The sequence below is a fragment of the Xiphophorus maculatus genome, chromosome 21 (genome assembly GCF_002775205.1).
Source record: "Xiphophorus maculatus strain JP 163 A chromosome 21, X_maculatus-5.0-male, whole genome shotgun sequence".
Taxonomy (NCBI): domain Eukaryota; kingdom Metazoa; phylum Chordata; class Actinopteri; order Cyprinodontiformes; family Poeciliidae; genus Xiphophorus; species Xiphophorus maculatus.
This window is the reverse complement of record NC_036463.1, coordinates 23,562,460-23,581,238: the sequence shown is the minus strand read 5'-3', so window position 1 is coordinate 23,581,238 and position 18,779 is coordinate 23,562,460. Positions and strand designations below refer to the sequence as shown.

Below are 18,779 nucleotides of genomic sequence, written 5' to 3'. Positions count from 1 at the left end.
AGACAACCTTATTGGATCAAAGGGAACATTTGTTTTACTAAAAACAAGGATCCCTGAACGGCTTCTCAACGGAAAAGCAACAGATTCACCCCAAAATCGAGGAGATGCACTTTTGTTTGTGCAAAATAAGAATGACATCACTACTGGGTTTTTTGGTAAAACTTGGTTACATCCAGATGGTTCTAGGAAATGTTGGTGTGTATTTCCTAGATGCACACCAACATTGTGGTTGTGGATTAAGAGAGACAGAAACTACAAACTACAATAAATAAAAACAAATGCAATAAACAATAAGGGGTATTGACGTGTTTGGACTATGTATAATATTATAAATATATAATTTTATCATTGAAAACCTACCTGTAGCTTTGACTAATTAATGCAACACTTCAAATAAAACAAAACTAACATACAAGTAAGTTTTCAGCAAAAGTAGAAGTTAATAATTCCTCAATATTGATACAAAAATTTGTTTTTTAGTTGCACTAGTAGATTATTTCACTTATAATACAACATTTTTATTGTGTTGTAGGTGAAATAGTCTGACACTAGATATTTTTCATCAACATTAAGGAATGATTGACTTAAATCGAGCTCCTACCTTGCTGAAAATGTACTTATAAGCTAGTTTTATAGTCTTATTTGAATATATCTTGATATCAAATACCTTGGTAATAAGAATCTAGACCCGAAATTCTTGGTAAGATTAAATTTTTGCAGTATTGTCATGCTGAAATCTGCTTTGCGTTGTTGCTTACTCTGGAAAAACACAAACTTTTACTTGTATATTTGGTTCAGTTTATAGTGCAAATTTCTGATTACTCTCGAAATAAAACAAAACTAACTTTTCAGCTCATAGGAGCTTGTTCTAAATGAATAATTCCTTAATATTCATAAAGTGCTAAGATATTTTCCCATGGTATAAGTGAAATAAATTGGCAGTGGAATTGGTACTTTTCATGAATAGAATTTTTTTTTATTCCTATAAATTACTGAAACATGATTTCTCAGTTAGTTTCGTCTTATTTTAAGTGTACTAAGATATTTGCACCAAAAACTAGACCAAATATACTTGGTTAGATTTTGTGTTTTTACAGTGTTGACTCTCATTTCTCACTTCCTGTATCTTGCATTGGCTGTTGGAACCTTTTATGTTTTGGAAAGTTTTCCCGGTTGTTCACCTCTATAATCTACACAGTATTTTATCCTGCTCATAAAAGTCAAATTAATCAAGTAGCACTGGTGTTAGTGAGCTGTACAAGATGATTGGGACAATAACTGGTGCGTATCTTTTGAGAGAAACATGTCATCTAACTCACGTTCCCACCCATTAAACCTTATAGCGCTCTACCTCCATTAGAAGTGTGGATATTACTCATATCAGACTCCCGAACTGCGCTGAGAGCTTCATTCAGCCGTGTGTCAGACTCACATCTCTGATAATTGCCGAGCGGGTCATATATGAAAAAGAGGAGGAAAAATTGCTTCCTCAAAACATGGCAGATTTAATTTGTCAGCTTGGATGAAAATTGGCTTGCAAGGAAAACAAACGACGGTTACAAGGGCCGATGGTAGCAATTCGTCAGGGGAAGATTGAGGAGCTGGTCTAGAGATAGCTCACATCTCCATAAATCATGTTGACAACTGACTTGAACTGCATGAGGAGGAGGTCTCCCATAAAGCCAACCCAAAGAGGCGAAGATATAGGACGTCTCTCTGCTACTGCCCAGAAATAGAAACGACAGCTTGATGCATTGAAGATGACCTGTAATGGCCGACTGAAACACTCGCTGCACGCTCATTTAAAGCAGTAAACTGTGAAATATTTTTCATGCCATCACTTGTTTTGACAAATGCTGTTTCTGTTCACAAACTACTCCAAATAATTAATAACAGGTTTCCTCTGAAGTTCTTGTGTTCCCCATTAACTCAGTTTTATCCTCATAGATTTAAAAAATGAGAATATGACAGCTTGAACATCTGCTACAACAATAGTTGTGACAAGATGTCTCTGCACTGTAAATATAAATCTAATTAGTGGGATTTACTCTTTGTTTGTAGCATCTGGTTGCAAATAATCTCCCAGATAGAAAGTGGGTTTGACTTGAGGGCCTTTGTCTCTAATGGATAATAATAAAAGTGGTAAATATGATCAATGATGATTTCTGACATAAAAATCTGTAGATATCTACACTGCAAAAACGCAACATCTAAACAACTGGTTTTTTTATTTAGTATTGAGTGCAAATAACTTACACTTCAAATAAGAAAACTAAGATATAAGTAACTTTTCAGCAAGATATAGGAGGTTGTTTAAGTCAATAATTCCTTAACATGGCAATAAAACCTACATTTTCTACTTTTAAAATGGGAAAAACTTCTTGTTAATACTAATCTAATTAATAATTAATTAATAATACTCTGCCAGTGGAACTTGTACTTAAAAACAATCAATTTTAAGGAATTTTTGACTTAAAAGAAGCTCCTATATCTTGCGGAGAAGTTACTATTTGGTAAGATATTGTGTTTTTGCAGTGCAAGTACATCATATCTGGAAAAGTCTGCGTTTTTATGTTTTTTTAGTTTATTTTAGCTGCACACTGCAAAAACACAAAATCTTAGTGTCATCCACATAATAGTCAAAACATAATATTTTGACTCAATTTTAAAGTTCTTTTGATTATTTGTGGCATTTATGAAATAGTCAACAGACTGAGATTGAACAGTCTGTTTCATTCCTTTAGCGTCTAGTGGTTCTAAATAGCATCATACCATAATTTACACTGGTGGTAAGTGAATTGTTCAAATTATTAATATTTAATTTATAGCTAAAGATTATTCATCTTTAACACATCAATCAGATGTCTCAAACATCTTATTTCTTATTTTGTCTGCTCTTTTTTTCTATATATCCAAGTGTTTGTTTCTCTTAAAACTTTACCAATTTTGCACCAAGAAGGCTTGAGTTTCAACTCCAAAACATTGGAAACAACTGAAAAAGTTTATACACAAGCATAAGCCAAGAGCAAGATAAAGATAATTTGGTTTCATTTAAGACTTCCTGAAGCTTTGCAAATGTTTCAAATGTCCGTTAACCCAATAAGCAAAGTTAACTCTGATCATAAGGCTGTCGTCTTCCTGATGTTCACCAGGAAACGTAAACGAATGAGACCCCAATAGGTATGATCTTCCATGCTTATTTACAATGCTGAGCGCGTAATCCGAGTCGTGACCTGTTGATAGGATCAGTAAATGCAGCGTAATGCTAAAAGTTGAACTTTAATATCCAGCATTACTCCATTACAGGAAACATTAATGTGATTACAGCGAGGCACCGGCTCCGTAATGCATTTCTCCCAGCAGAACGGCCGCGATGTGCTGAAAATACATCACTGACGGGGCCGTGTGTGTTGTTCTCCGTCGGCTCCTTACAACTGTGACGCCCAGCTGAGTGTGTAAGCTTCTCACTCGCCCTCGCTGCCTCGCCGTCGGAGGCTCGGGAAGCTGCGTGTTCGCGACTTCACCAGATGTTGATTCAAACGCTGAGCAGATGACAGACTTAGCCAGCAGCTGAAGGGAGAGAAATCCACAGTCCAACACTCAGCAGGCCTTCATCTCACTTTCTCTCCACTTGCTTTGTTTACTTATGTCTGTCTCACTTCTTTCTTTCTCTGCAGAATCTTAAAGATTTGACGGGTTTTGTCTCCAGCCTGTTTAGCAAGTTCACAAGGATTTTGGGTGCAATTACAGTGCTTACTCTGTAAAAATACAAGATATTACCAAGTATTTCTGATCTAGTTTCTAATGCAAATATCATAGTACACTTGAAATAAGAGAAAACTAACATAAGTGAAATAATCTGCCAGGTCTTTTTAAAATCAATTTCGAAGAATTAATTAAGTGAAACAAGCTCTTATCTTGCTGAAGTTACTTGTGAGTTTTGTCTAATTTCAAGTGTACTTGTGGTCAAGTCAATCTTGGTATCAATGCTTGGTAACATTTTGTGTTTTGCAGTGCAAGTACTTTATCTCTGGGAAAGTTAATATCTTTTAGTTTATTTTAACTGTACACTGCAAAAACACAAACTCTTAGTGGCTTCGACAGACTAAGATTTAACAGTCTGTTTGTTCCTTAAGTGCCTAGTGGATTTAATTAGCATCATACCATAATTTACACTAGCAGTAGATGCTATGTTCAAAAATATATGTTGAAATTCAGTTGGATTAAGGATTTATTGACTTAGGTTACTTGTAAGTTTGTTTTGTTTTATTTCAAGTCTACTAATAAATTTGCACTAGAAACTAGACCAAAAATACTTGGTGAGATTCTATTTTTTTCAGTGTAAAATATATAATTAAGAAAAGCACCACTCTGACTGCTGTGGCATAATGTGGTAGTGATTGTCTTGAGGTAATTTCTTCATAAATAATGTTTATTATTTCTTTAATAATCATCAAATTACTGCAGCATTGCCAAGTGTATAAATCTTTGGATCTGATAAAATGTAACTCTAAATCGTTTTGAGTTGCCCTTAAAATTATGTATGCATACAATTTTAATTAGAAAACCAACACAGAAGGAAAAGAAAGGTAATTGTTGCTTTTCCCCCGTTCTATTGGCTCAGAAACAAAATACTAAAGGGAGGTGCCATCATGCCAACTCTCTCAGCAAATGTTTATAGGATAGCATCTAACATTTTATTTTCATTTGCTGAAAATTACTTGATACAAGTTAAATTAAACTGTCCGCTCAGAATGAATTTCAGTGTTAATCTCTCTCTGAAGACCAAATAGAAGTGGCAATCCTCTGAAAATTTATAAAACACTGCAAAAACACAAAATCCTGTCAAGTATTTTGGTCGCTGACTCCGTAATGCTGGTGACCAAGTGCAAATGTCTTAGTTCAGTTGAAGCAAAACAAAACAAATTTACAAGTAATTTTTCAGCGAGATAGGAGTTTATTTTAAGTCGATAGTTTCTAGTTCACTGGCAGATTATTTCACATATAACATGGGGAAAATGTCTTGTTATAAGTGAAATGATCAGTTATTTCATCAGTGTAAAGGCATAGACCAAACATAAGATGATTCTTTGCTCAAAAGTTACTTTTAAATATTTGTCTGTCTAATTTGCCTGTTGACATTAAATTCACACCAGAAGTTGGCGCCTGCTTCACAAAGAGTTGGTTGTTACCAACATGGCGTGGAATATATTTAGTGAGAAAAGGCTTTTTGATGCTTTTTAATACTTATTCCCTCTTGTGTTCTGGCGTTATCTAAAATGTCTCAAACTAATACATAAGCATGGAGGAACTGAATGTGTGTATAAAAACCATAAACCTGGAATTATCTCCTCCAAACTTATCATTAGATCTGGTCCTTGCAATCTTTGCTCAGATGGAAAAATATTGAAAATCACATAACATTCTTTTGGTTTACAGTAAGGAAACTCTGTTTTCTCTCTATGCTTATCTGCCTTGAAATCATTTATAGAAAGAACCAGGCGCATTTAGAGTCAGCGGACTCTAATTCACCTAAATATGATTTGCAGGCGTCTCGTCTCTTTGCTCCTAATTCATGCCTGGATCTTCAAATACTTAATGCTGGAACTTCACTGACGTGACGGCAAACACTTGAATAGATAAGAGACGTTGTTGAACCAGACAGTTTTGACAGAAAGGAACCTTTTTTCTAATCATTTTATAATATTACTGCACTTAATTTTAGATTAACCAAAGAATAAATTAGGAGAAATGTTGGTGATTACCTGCCACTTCATATAAACTGAACTCATGTTGACTTTACCATCAACTGAAGAACCAATAATTCACATTTCTGCTTTATTTCCTGCTAGCTTAGAACCGCTACCTGTTAGCACAAGGTGACTTGTTTTCTTTTTCATTTTCGGTTTAATATCTGTGTTTTAATCTGAAATTTGTTGATGCAGCTCAACAAATTTCATACATAAAACAAAAACCAAATTAACCTGAATTAGCAAATCAAACTTTAGCTAATTAGTCATTATTTGGTAAAAACCCAGAAAATACTGGAACCTCCATTTTAAGAAATCCTAAAAGTTAAATTTTTTTTAACACTTTTTCATTTGGACAGCGAAAACACCTCTAAACACAAATATTTCATACATAACAACAACAATGGTGAATTACATGTTCATCTTGTAGTTTGTTAGTTTTATAATCCAACGCGACGCAGAGAAGATACAATAAAACATGCCCATGTGTTTGGCCTTTACTGAATTGAATAATTTAATTGTTTATTTAAGCTAACAGCATAATCCTGTATTATGAGACAAAAAGTAAAAGATCAGAGAACTTAAATGTAATTTAAATACTCTATGTTCACACAGCAGAAACATGTGATTCAAATACTTTTTGTTTTTTGTTTTTTTTACCCATATTCTCAGTTTGAACGAACCAATTCCAATTTTTTCACCCCCCAAAAATCTAATTGTGCTACATTATGTGTTTCTAAGTTGGATTGGTATCCGATGGTTTTCAAAATGTTGGTAGTCAGAGCGGGAATGTCATATTTTATCCGCCTTGCGTCATAATTCTGCACCAAAACAAATCAGATGTGGTAGATTTTCTTGATCTGTTTATGTTTGACAATACTGTCGGCTCCTGTTGCTCAAAAACTTTAAAATTGATCAATAATTGGTTCCATCCATTATTACTTTGGTAACGTCTTTACACTGTAACGTCTTTCTTTTCTGTTTTGTGGTTGTAAACCGTTCACACAAAAGTCTAATTGTGGTTGCATTAGCGACCACTTCAGAAAAAAATCTAATTTTAACAAAAAAAAAATTTAACTGAGCATAAAGACCTGCCGTGTTAATGTAGCCTTTGTTGATTTCAAATATTTAAATATTAGTCGTTCAAGTTGATTTTGATTTTCTTTACCTGTATGTCGAATTTACCTGTATCTACATGTTTTATTTGTTTTAAATTTAAATGTCAATCATTTCTTTGGTTAGTACTTTGGTCTTTGCTGCTTCGAAAGAGCTTGGCTGTTAAGATAATTAGCGTTTTAGTAGCTTAGCTTTTTGGGAGCGCTAATGTACTAATCTTGAATTTGAGAAGACAATAAGCCTTGAGTAAAGTAGAAAGAGCATGATTGATGATACAGATAATTCTGTTATCTTGTTTTTCAGAGGCGCTGCATCATCTACTGGTTTCCAGTTTTCAAAATTGGCGGTGAAACTTGAGGATTAGGAAGTGGAGTCAACAAACCAGTTGACGTTATGGACCGTGTTCATCTTCTTTACAAAGTCTGTCTGTAAGTACCCCAAAACTCGATTAGCACACTATTAGCTGAAATCCAACCAATAATTTGATGAAACCGAAGGACGTCTACTTTAAAACCAATTTAATCCATTAAAATCTCAAACAACTGTAGGAATTTTTAACGACAAGACTTGAAAACTGTTAAGAAGCTCTCCCACCAGTTTGGATAAACCTTCACAGGAGACATTCGATAGTTCAGGGAGAATAACTGATCCGCCCTACCGATTGTAGAGGCAATAACAAACGCCGTAGTTCCTTTTCTACATTTTCTATTCTGTCTCATCTGCTGCTGCAGACTCTTGAGCTCACAGAAAGGACACAGGTAATGTTATTTCAAAGGAGAGAATCGGCTACGGAGAGCGGGGAGGGGGTAGCAGAGACTATGGCTGATGTCTTTTGAACCCTGGGATCAAACGACTCATCCATGTTAGTGTGTGGAAGTGGGGAGGTGCTCGGCCCCGACGCTCCCACCTATTGCTGCAACAAGGCGCCAGGGATGTCGGCTGCATCAAACAGCAGGAACTCTGATGAATTTGAAGCTGTGTGTACTCTCAAGAGCTCAGCAAAACAAACAACATTTGTAGAGTATTTGTTTGGAAATAGAGCACGGGTTATGTTTAGAGCATCTCTCTTTTAACTGCAGTTATGTGGTTCTGAGTGCTTTACATATACATAGAAAGTAGAGCTACAACTAACTGTTTTATTAAACGATTAATCAATTATTTTGACGATTAATCGCTTAAGAAAATGTAACATTTCACATTCTTTTAAACACTTAAACCTTTTTATACAGTACTAGAAATACATTAAAATGTGCAAATAAGCAAATAATTCAATCTCTTTTTGTACATAATATAATAAACATTTTATTGCCTAAAATGTTTCCTTTAGCATCCCTTTAGTAAATCTGAAATGGGTGAAGCTATAACTATTTTCCTTGAGGAGTTTTGGATAAGACTTGATTACAGCTGACGGTGTTTTTATTTTAAGTGGGAAAACGTTTGTACAGTTTGATTTAATTGCACCTGTGAATATGTTGTTCCTTCCAGTAAGTAGCCTTTTTTAAGTTTGTTGCATGGTTTAGTTAACAATTAATCAATTACTAAATTAGTTGACTTCATTTCAATAATTGGTTAGTCATTGCAGATCTAATCTCATTAGTTCAATAGCAAGATTAGCATCTAATTTAATCAGTCATATCTGAAATACGCATTACCTCTGTCTATAATTTATGACTGTATTAAATATTATTTTAATATGCTTTTAGCCGGGGAAGAAGTTTAGAAAAATTGATTGTCAACATTGACATGTTGATCTAGTTTGTAAATAGCAGCCAATAACCACAATGTGGCGATAATTCACCATTTTGTTTGGCTAGCTACAGTATAAGACACTTCTAAGGATGGGAACACCAACAATCATTGAAAAATGTGTAAAAAAATTATTTTCTTTTTCTCTTTCCTTCCTGCGTTTCCTGTCACAGTAACACATTTTGCAGAACGATAAATTGATCCAGAAACTATTGTGATAATATATTGATAATGGCATGTTAATCCAAATTTGCCATCTCAAAGACTAATAAACTTGCGTTATGGAAGGAACATCAAACACTGGATGTTTTATGTATCCAAACTAAAACACAACAACCAAAAGCAATGAATAAAATGCACATAGTAAAAAGACACACACAACCATAAATACAAAGAATTTTAGTGTCTCTATAAGCAAACAAACCCTTTGAAAAATCGTCATAATGGAAACTATTGAATTCATTTTAATTTATCATAGGATTAGTGGATTGTTTAGTTTTTTAATTTGACAGGTTTTAGTAAAGGTCAGCTAACTCTAAAATCTGAAATTGGCTAAATTAAGCCCATAAAATAAACACGAAGAAGCTCTGAGCAGGACTGGAGGTGAGTAAACAATATTTATCTCAACCATATGGACGAACTTTCACAACATTAAACAGGCATTAGCCCAAAGCCATAAAGCCACATCCAGATTTAACACGTTTGCATTCACAAATTCAACCTTCTTAGATCTGTCTGGAGCTAGAATCACGTTATAATGACGCATTTTGTGTTTTTTAAACAAATATCAAGGAGTAAGTACGTTATGGGTGGCCACTTGTTCTTGGATGGTGCAATGTGAATATTTCTTAGTTTCAGAAACACCTTTTGGAAACATGGAAATTGATATTCTTCTGATTGTTTTTGAAGATGCTGATGCCACAGAGACCATTTTAATGTATAATTTCCACAGTTATAGGCCAGTTTGTTTACTTTACCACATTAAATCCCAGTAGAATATATTGAAGTTTGCAGTCCTTAGTGGATTTTTCTGTTTTTATGTAAAAAATAGTGATAATAATGAACAAGCGAATGTCTTTACAGTCCATGAGGGGGCTGTGCAACAAGCTGTTAACAGTACTGGCATTTTTGCAGCTTATTAAATTGAACGTGTCGGCATACAGCTGCTCAACAACACATCTAGCACCCAGTTGTGTTTCTGACCATCTGCTCGCTGTTGTTTCTTCTTTTTATCTTTGTTTTCCTTCTCCACCAAGTTCACAGGAAGGCTCTCGCTCTACAAAATGTTCGTTTTACACTCATCATTTAGTTGTTTTCATATCATCCACTGGTACAGGTACAGTTTCAGAATGTGCAGCAGGTACAAAGGATGGTAATTTGTAAAAACCGAGGTTGAAAGCATCTTCGTGAGGCAACAACTAAATCCAGTGTTTTATTGCTTCACCTCTTCGCTGTCTCACATAAACAGTATGAGACTTTCTTTGTTTCTGTTTGCTATCGATCGAACGCCTCTGGGTATGAAAGAAAAACGATGACAGGAACCCAGATAGACGTCTTCACACGTCCTTTAAAAGCAGATTCACTTTCTTCGCAGCTGCCGATGAGCCTGGTGATAGCTGCATTATGAGGCCCGCGCTTTCTGCAAACTCTCAAGGTGGATACGCAAGTGTGTTGGTGTGTGCACAGACCCGGATCTTCTCTTTCATCCCCGCATCTGTGGCAGGCTGCCACAGGCCCGTATCATCTACCACAATACACCTGTTGGGGCGAATTTGATACCTGAAGATAATGGATTGGAGTTCAAAGAGGAGAATGTGGACAGGAAACTTTTCCAGAGGTCGCATTTCATGAGCAATCTGCGCTGATGCAAGCACACACACGCAACGGAAAAACGCCCCGACACCCATGTGCTCACAAGTTACGAACACAGACGCACACACCAGCAAAGCTGCGCCGTAGTAGCGAGTTTTGCATCAAGTTTTGTTTCTTTTTCTTGCAAATCTGATCAAATAGATATAAAATCATTTTTCTTTTTCATGTTTAAAATGGCAGTATTATGTAAAATCAACATTTTCAGCTTTACATCATCTTATCATGATATTCCTTCTTCACAAGCCTATCTTCTAATCCTTTAATCTCCATGGCAACCTTTCAGATGTGAAAAACACCTGGGTGGACCTAGCCCCGCCTTCAAGGTGCAACTCCCCCCCCACTCAGCTCCTTCAGACTAGCCAGCAGCAATCAGCAAACACCTGCTGTAATTGCACATCAACTGTAGCAGCTACTTCTCAGTACAACACTGGTAAAGCCGTTGTTAAAGGGACAATAGAGAAGCCATGTTGTATTGACTACCTAGAGGCGGAGCTTCAGAAAGATGGAACTTTCTTAAAGAGACACAGGCCCAATTTCAAGGAGTTAAATTAAAAAGTAAATTTATTTTAAGTCATATTTGACATTTGTAGCATTTTCATAACAACTAAAGGTAACAGTCACTTGATTATGCTCTAAAATAACACATAATACTGCCCCTTTAAGAACCAAAACAAGGTTGGTCGAGTCTCTACATGTCACTCATTGGTATGCAGCCCGTAAATCTGCCAGGTGCAGAAAAGAAATGCAGGTGCATTAAATTTGTTCTCTGAGGTTATAAACTATATGCACCGGGTTGCAGAACCATCCAAAACAAGCCTGGCATGCAGGCGCGTACACACCCTGTTGGACCATGATTACAGCAGTAGCATGGCAAGTTGGTGTTTGCATTTAATATAATGCAGAATAAATAATAAAACAAGACGTCGCTCAGAGCACAAAACGTAGAATTAGACTGAATAGATCTGCCCTTATGGATCGGGCACATTGTCTCCGAAACCCGATCTACATCTTTTGTTGTTCAGCTGGTTTTCTTGTTGTATGCTCTGTAAAATGGCTGCTGGAAAAGACATTAAAAGAAGTATTTTGTGCAAAAAATGTGCTAAACATGTTTCCTATGGCCCATAGACCGTACAGCTGACAGATGGAGAAATGTGTGCCAGTGAAAAGAAAAATGGCGAAGAATTTTTTTGAATTTCAGGACCAATACAGATATTGATATTGGCTCAGCGCATCTCTAATTTTGACTGTTAAAATAAGCGTTAATCATTAACACACAGGAAGCAGTAAACTGTGGCTCTGCCTCACCAGCTGAGAGTCACAAGGATGATTGATAAACTCTGTTGGTACCCAGATGGAAACGGCGATGTTTCTCCAGCTTTGTGCTGTAACTCAGAAGCTGCTGATGAATGTGCAGGACTCACTGCGTTAGTTATGTTGTTGGATTCAACAAGTGAAATGTTTAATTTGCAGATTGTTTGCATGCTCTCCTCGTCATCAGACTACAGTATAATCAGTGTTTTAATGCACATCGTGCTGCTTCTAATGTTGCGTTCTGTCTCTTTAGTCATTTAAACGCTGCCATTTAGAGCTGGAGCCGCTTTTGGATTGAATCTGACTGACTGTCCTTGGATCCTCTTTAGTTTGGGTCATTTCTCTCGGAGAGCAAATTCATGCACAGATTGAAACCAAAACACTTCTCCAAACAGTTAATTAGCTAAACTGGCACACGCAAACACGCTATACGCGGTTAAAAAAACAGCACATTAAAATAAATGGAGAGAGGGACGTCATGCTGAGAGCTGGAGAGTATAGAAACCTAATGGATGTGTGGGTCAGATTTATGGCAGCTCATCCTCTGCTCTGCTATAGGATAGAAAAAAGTTAACTGGAGCACGCCAGCTCCAGACGCTATAACTCATTCCCCGTCTCGCTCCATTTTATCCGCCGGAGTACATTGGTGAGTATTTGGCTCATTTTGGTTGGGAGGAGCAATAAAACATAATCAGTGTCTGCCAGCACCAAGGTCGACCTGTTTTCCTTATTCATGGTGATGATCGTTTTGGCCTCCGCTGAAGGTTGATGAGCTGTTTATTTTTAGCCTGGTCTCAGATAATGGATGAGTTTGGGGAAGTTTAATTTTGAGTTAATTGCGGTTCAAAGATCAGATGAATATTTTATGTGTTTTTTCCTGATGTTTTAATTGACGGAGTGGATGAAGGTTTGAACAGATCGATGGTGATTTGGGTTGTGGGTGTTTGGGTCGGGACTGTAACTTTCCACTGAAAGGACGTACATGGTATATGTAGCTGTTTTGTTGTCTGTTACAGTACCAAATTTATTGGGTTTCTCACTCACAAAATACATAAAACAGAGACAAATGACCCCTACAGATTTACGCAAACCCATAACCCAAGAAAAGTTTGTCATTTCAAACAGCCAGACAATTCAATTTACCATAGAAAGTAAAATTTTGTTTCAATATTGAGATATTAAGGGTAAATTAACACCAGCCCTGTTTGGTCCGCTTTAATCCCACTCCAGTCCATTTGTGTAGACAGTCCGGTTTGTTTGGTGAGGTGTGAATGTGCCTGAAAACCTTTTCCTCGGTTCGATTGATGTGAGCTCGAATGCATATATGAACACGAAGCAGACAAAGATCACTGCACTGTGTGCAGGGCATTCTGGGTAAGTACAACCAAAGCAAATATGCTAGTCTAGCGCTAGCAGGAGATAAGAGTAGTGATGTTTTACCAAAGACAAAACACAAATTCTACAACCGCTAAAATCTGACTCCATTTTTGTTTTCATTTCGTAAAGACAGAAGTCGCGCTGAGTGTCTTCTACTGCAGCTTTCATGTTGTTACCTTCAGTGATTCTTGGTGCAGCGCCTCCACAGGCGAGGAAGGGAACAAGTTTTTCAAAGGACTTGATTCGTTTGACACAGTGCAGAGTTAGAGAACTACAGCAGCTGAAAACATAACAAATGTTGCAATTTTGTTCCTAAATCAAACAGAGTCTACCAGACTATCAGCACCCTAAAACACAGCCTTCCTTTATTCTCATATCCAATCGTATATTGTATTTTGTGCTCCTCCAAACATGGTGTGTGTTGACATTCAGAGAGTTGAGTTTTGGTCTCAAAAATTCCCTGTGTTTCCCTGGCTTGTCCCAATCTTCTGCAGCGAATTTAAACAAGCTTGAACACGCTTTTTCTTCAGCTGTGGAGTCTTGTGCAGTGAATATGTGTGAATTCATTCCAGTTGATCACATTATGGGTGGGAAAGCACCCTAAGATGAGACTCTGTAACCAGCGGCAAACGGGTTCCCACTCTTGGGAACAATCTAAAGGTGTCAAAGCTCGCCTTTATTAAAGATTAGCTCCAGAAATTGGCAGTGGAGAAGATGGAATAAGTTTCTTGTTCTTATTCCTGAATCTATGTGCATTTATAATTGATAATATTTAAGTTTAGGGTAGAACGGCCAACACATTTGAGGCTCCTGGATGTCAGCTAGTAGTTTCTATCTACGCAGATTAACAAAACAACTGATTTTTAACTGTGTTTGCTTCTTTGTTGGGTCCCCAGCAGCATTTATAGACCTGTCTCCAATATTTTCTGCTTTTAATTCAGCAGGCTGCCGCAGTTTATTATGAGCAGTATGTATTTTACGAGCCACGCTCGTCATTATCTGCAGTGTTTGGATCTGCTTCACTAATAATCAAATGGATAATAAAGCGCGGCTCCCCAGCAGTTCATTAAAAACCAACAGGCTTACAGTATGTTTCCACGCAGCGCTGTGAAGGACTGCCGAGGGAGAAGGTTCACATGTCAGATCAGCTCAATTTAAAAAAATATATTATTATTATTATTTAATTTTTTTCATAACATGGCCTCGAATGTTTGGAAGTTGGAAAATAATGAATCCTGTCAGGTAGGAAAGCAGTAAAATATGAATTTGTTTAATTTGTAGAGCCGACGTGTTCCTGTCCGTCTCCCTCTAATAGATCTGTCATCTCTGAGTGCATTTTTCAAACTGGAGTAATTTAATAAGTTAATCAAATGAAAACCTGCATCTTCTTATGTGGGATCAGTTTGGGGATTTAAGAACTTGTTCTCCCACTTCATGCACAGTTTTTACCTTTACTGCAGTGTATTTAGGCTGCAGCAGAAGCCCAGGGGAACCAACTTATTACTTGGAGTTGTATTAGTTGTGTTGGTACTGACAGCTTAAATTAGAGCTGTACTTTCAGCTGTCTCGGTACATTTGTCCACCGGGGCTAAATGGATGCTTCTGTGTTTCAAACTGTGCCTCCAGTGAAGACGTTTATTGTCCAAAACTTCTATAAAAACAAAGCAATTACAGAGACGGTAGCTTCTGTTTATGATAAAGTCTGAGTGTGTCTTCTGTCGCAATATGAGAAGCGAGATGTGAGCCTCGTGTGTAAGGTATTACTATGTCACTATGCTACTTTTTCAATGGGTTTTTCTTTGATTTCAACCAAATGTGACCCAAAGAGCTGAAGAAATCTGGATTCTTTACTATATTCCCCAAACTGTGTAAAGTGTTCAGTGCCTTGCAAAAGTATTTTTGCTCCCTGGACTCTTTCACGTTTGATTTAGCCTAAAAACTCAAACCATTTATTTCTCTTTTTTTATGAGATCAGCAAACAGAAATTATGAATAACTACGAAAAGGAAAGAATATTTCACCTGCAACATTTAGAGCATCTATGAAGCTCAATATTCAAGTCTTTATTTTTTGGCTTAACCTTTGGTTGGGGTCCCCCGTTGCAAACCGACAGACAATGCTAGAAAATATGTAAAGAAACATTAATGTTTAGAATGTTTTTATTCACTATTCAATAATTATTACATTCATTTAGCATAAATGCTTCCATATACCATAAGATTTTAGATTGCCATGAGTTACAAGGCGGAAAATTTTATTATCAGATAATATATTATGACTTTATTACCAGAGAATACAATTTCTCAACACAATCCCCTGTTTTGATTATAAAAATATGTAATATTTTATATTAATTCTATCAAATTTTGTTTAATTTCCACAGTTTTTGCAGTAGAGTCCTTTGGTCTTTCTTGTCAGAAGTGTTTCCATTTTGTCCTAGCTTGAAGAGCAAAGCAGCTTGGTGAATTTGACTGGCAGCCAATCAGAAAATGAGCATCAGAAATGGCATTTAAGTAAATTATTTTAACCTATATTTTTTAAAATGATTGATAAAATAAAAAATTATGATGAAAAAAAAAATTTCCGGCATCTTTCCTCCCAACTTTCTGAGGTCCTCACAGCACCCCCTGGCGTCACCCCAGGGATCTGCGGCCCCCAGTTTGAAAAACACTGGTTGAGGCCATTCTTACATGTGAATATGCTTTACTATAAAATATTCCACTGGCTGTATGTTTGGAGTCATTGTACTTCGGGAAGGTGAACTTTCACCCCGGGACTCTTCTAGTCTCATACACAGTAGTGTCCAAAGTACCGTTGCCATGACGACAAAGACCAACATCCTGTATATTTGCGCCGCTAACGCAGGTTGTTTTTACTGACAAGTTGAAATCTTCCTAAAATGGAATAAGAGGAAGGATTTATCTTTTATTAATGATGTTTGTTGATTATTAAAATCAGTACAAATGACCAAAAATATCAGCAACTTTCATAAAATTTGTCTAAAAGGATTCTTTTTTAAAAGAAATTCCCAGACTATTTTCATTCTAAATGAAATTTAAAACACATTTGACGACTCTATAAACTGTAGGAAAACCTACAAAACCCTTTGTGTTGGATCTACAATAACTTTTTATCAGAATAATGGGACACTTTTCTATCCAAATACTACATGTTCAAAAAATATTTAAAAAATTAAAATTGTTGCTTTCAAACTCTTTAAACGTATTGATTTTGGACAGTTTGGACTCCACTTTTTAACATGATTTCTCCCAGGATTGTCCAGTTTCTCAACAACTCAGACCAGCTTCCCTGTTTTAACCTAAACAACGTAAAGCAAGTTTATATGTTTAGCACATTCCATCGTCAAAGCAGTTCAAAGTGCTTCATTTGATGAAAACATAAAAAACAAACAAGCAAAACACTGAAGTGCCAACATGAAGTGATGACAGTTAAAACCAGACGTCAGTGAATCAGCGTTCCATTTATTATTAATCAAAAGCAACTCAGAACAAATGACTTCTTCTTTTTAGTATCTATGTAAAGAAACTCTGTTTCTTCCAGAAAATGCTGCTTCTCCATGTTTGGTTCTGGTTCTGGGGATGCAGAGCAGATCAGAACCAGAAATTGATACAACAGCAGCAGATCTGTAATGTTTTGTGGTGCTTTATAAACTCACAGAAGTATTTTAAGGCTATTCTTCCAGTTTAAGTACTTCATACATTCTTTACATATTCTATTTAATGTAAAAGCATGGATGAGTTTCTCTAGATTTTCCAGAGACATTAGTCCTTTAATCCTGGAAATGCTCTTCAGGTGATAGAAGGCCAAGTTTATAACTGTCTTTATGTGGCTCCAGATGTTCAGGTCGGAGTCCATCACCACACTGCAAAAACACTAAATTTTGCCAAGTGTTTTTGTCCAGTTTCTAGTTCAAATATCTTAATGCAGTTGAAATTCAACAAAACTAACTTACAAGTATATTTTCAGCAAGAAATAAGAACTTGATTTAAGTCAGTAATTCCTTAATATTGGTCAAGATTAAGGAGATTTCCAGATTATTTCATTTCTAACTTGGGAAATAATTTGTTAGTGGAACCTTTTGGTTGGCTTTTCACATAATAGCCCCATAAAATACACTAAGGCTGTAATATGTCACTTTTATAAAAATATACTAAATAAAACTGTCACTATGTTGTGACAGTATTGTATGAGACGAATAATCTGAAAAATCAAGCTCTTCTGTCTTCTGCCAGTGCTAATGAGAAGCAACCAGTAAGAACAAGGAGGCGGGTCTCAGCGCTGTCAATCATGCTCACCCCTCAGTTTTTCTCTGGTATACTACAGCTTCTTCATATGACAGCAGATAAATGGTTTTCCTGTAACGGTGAGTTGTTTCTCTGCCATTAGCTCACTTGGCATCCCGTTCTCAAAAGTGACTGACAGCGCTGTGCTCTGATTGGTTGTTTTTGACTGGGAGCGGTTTCATTTCTTCACAAGGCAATAGCAACTCAGGGTAGAGGTTGAGCAGATCGATCTTTTCACAGATTATCTGTCTCAGACATGAAAACTGTTCCAACAAACATTTAAAAACCATATTTTATAAGGGTTATATGCAGTTTTCAAGCTTACATAAAAGGTACAAGTGCTTTTCTGAGCCACAGTTAACATTTGGGTGTTAATATTTTTGTAGTGTTTTGCTGTGAGGCAGATTGCTAATAGTTTGAAATAACTGAAAACATTTTTGTGCTAAAAATCTTCTTAACTCCCTCTCCAAGCAGAAGCACACCGAGAGATGCCACACAGCCATAACATCACATCATTGGATAACTCTTTTCCAATACTGTGTTTAATTCCTCTCTGCTGTATTCTGGATCATTGTGGAGGACCATCAGTGCAGGGAGAAAGATTATCTTCACAGATTACAGTGTTTGTCTCATTTTCCCTGCAAATCGATGTCTTAATATCTCCAGTCTGCGTTTAGAGGCTGAAGCAAGCAGCTGTCTCTTTCTGTGAATGCTCATTGCAGTGTGGAAAGTGTCAGCTAGCGATATTCTGACATAATAGATGAACAACAGCCATGAATGTAGATTCAGACTTAATTCAGTGAACAGCTTTGGTTTGAGAGGCTCCGCCTGGCGAAACAATAAAAACAAGAGAAACAATGAGCTCATGTTCTGAGCAGCTTCAGTTGTTACAGCTAGAATCTGGAGTTCAGGCTGAAATGTGACCTGAACCTCCAGAGCCACATAAAGACAGTTACAAAGTTGGCCTTCTGTCACCTGAAGAACATTTCCTGGATTACAGGATTAATGTCACAGCAAGATTTTAACTTTAGTCCTTCCACTGGCTCCCTGTAGCTCAGAGAATAGACTTTAAAATATTTCTGTTAATTTATAAATCACTCAAATGGTTTAGCACCAAAATATATAAAAAATCTGCTGTTGTATCAAATTTTTAGACTCACTCAGATCTTCTGGTTCGGCTCTGCATCCTCAGAACCAGAACCAAACATGCAGAAGCAGCATTCAACTTCTATGCACCACAAATCTGGAACAAACTTCCAGAAAACTACAAACAGCCAGTTAGAGTTGCTTTAGAACCATAATAA

At 36.5% G+C, this 18,779-nt stretch overlaps 1 protein-coding gene and 1 long non-coding RNA gene across 2 annotated transcripts in view; one reads left to right on the top strand and one right to left on the bottom strand.

The window, feature by feature from the left end:
• Positions 1 to 18,779, top strand: part of LOC111606153 — a 191,811-nt gene that overhangs the window by 59,878 nt on the left and 113,154 nt on the right. The window contains exon 2 of the long non-coding RNA XR_002751927.1: positions 7,170 to 7,294. This is a non-coding gene — a long non-coding RNA (uncharacterized LOC111606153). The remainder of the gene's footprint in view (positions 1 to 7,169; positions 7,295 to 18,779) is intronic.
• Positions 1 to 18,779, bottom strand: part of cdh20 (cadherin 20) — a 93,865-nt gene that overhangs the window by 70,674 nt on the left and 4,412 nt on the right. The gene's annotated exons all lie outside the window — the stretch shown is intronic.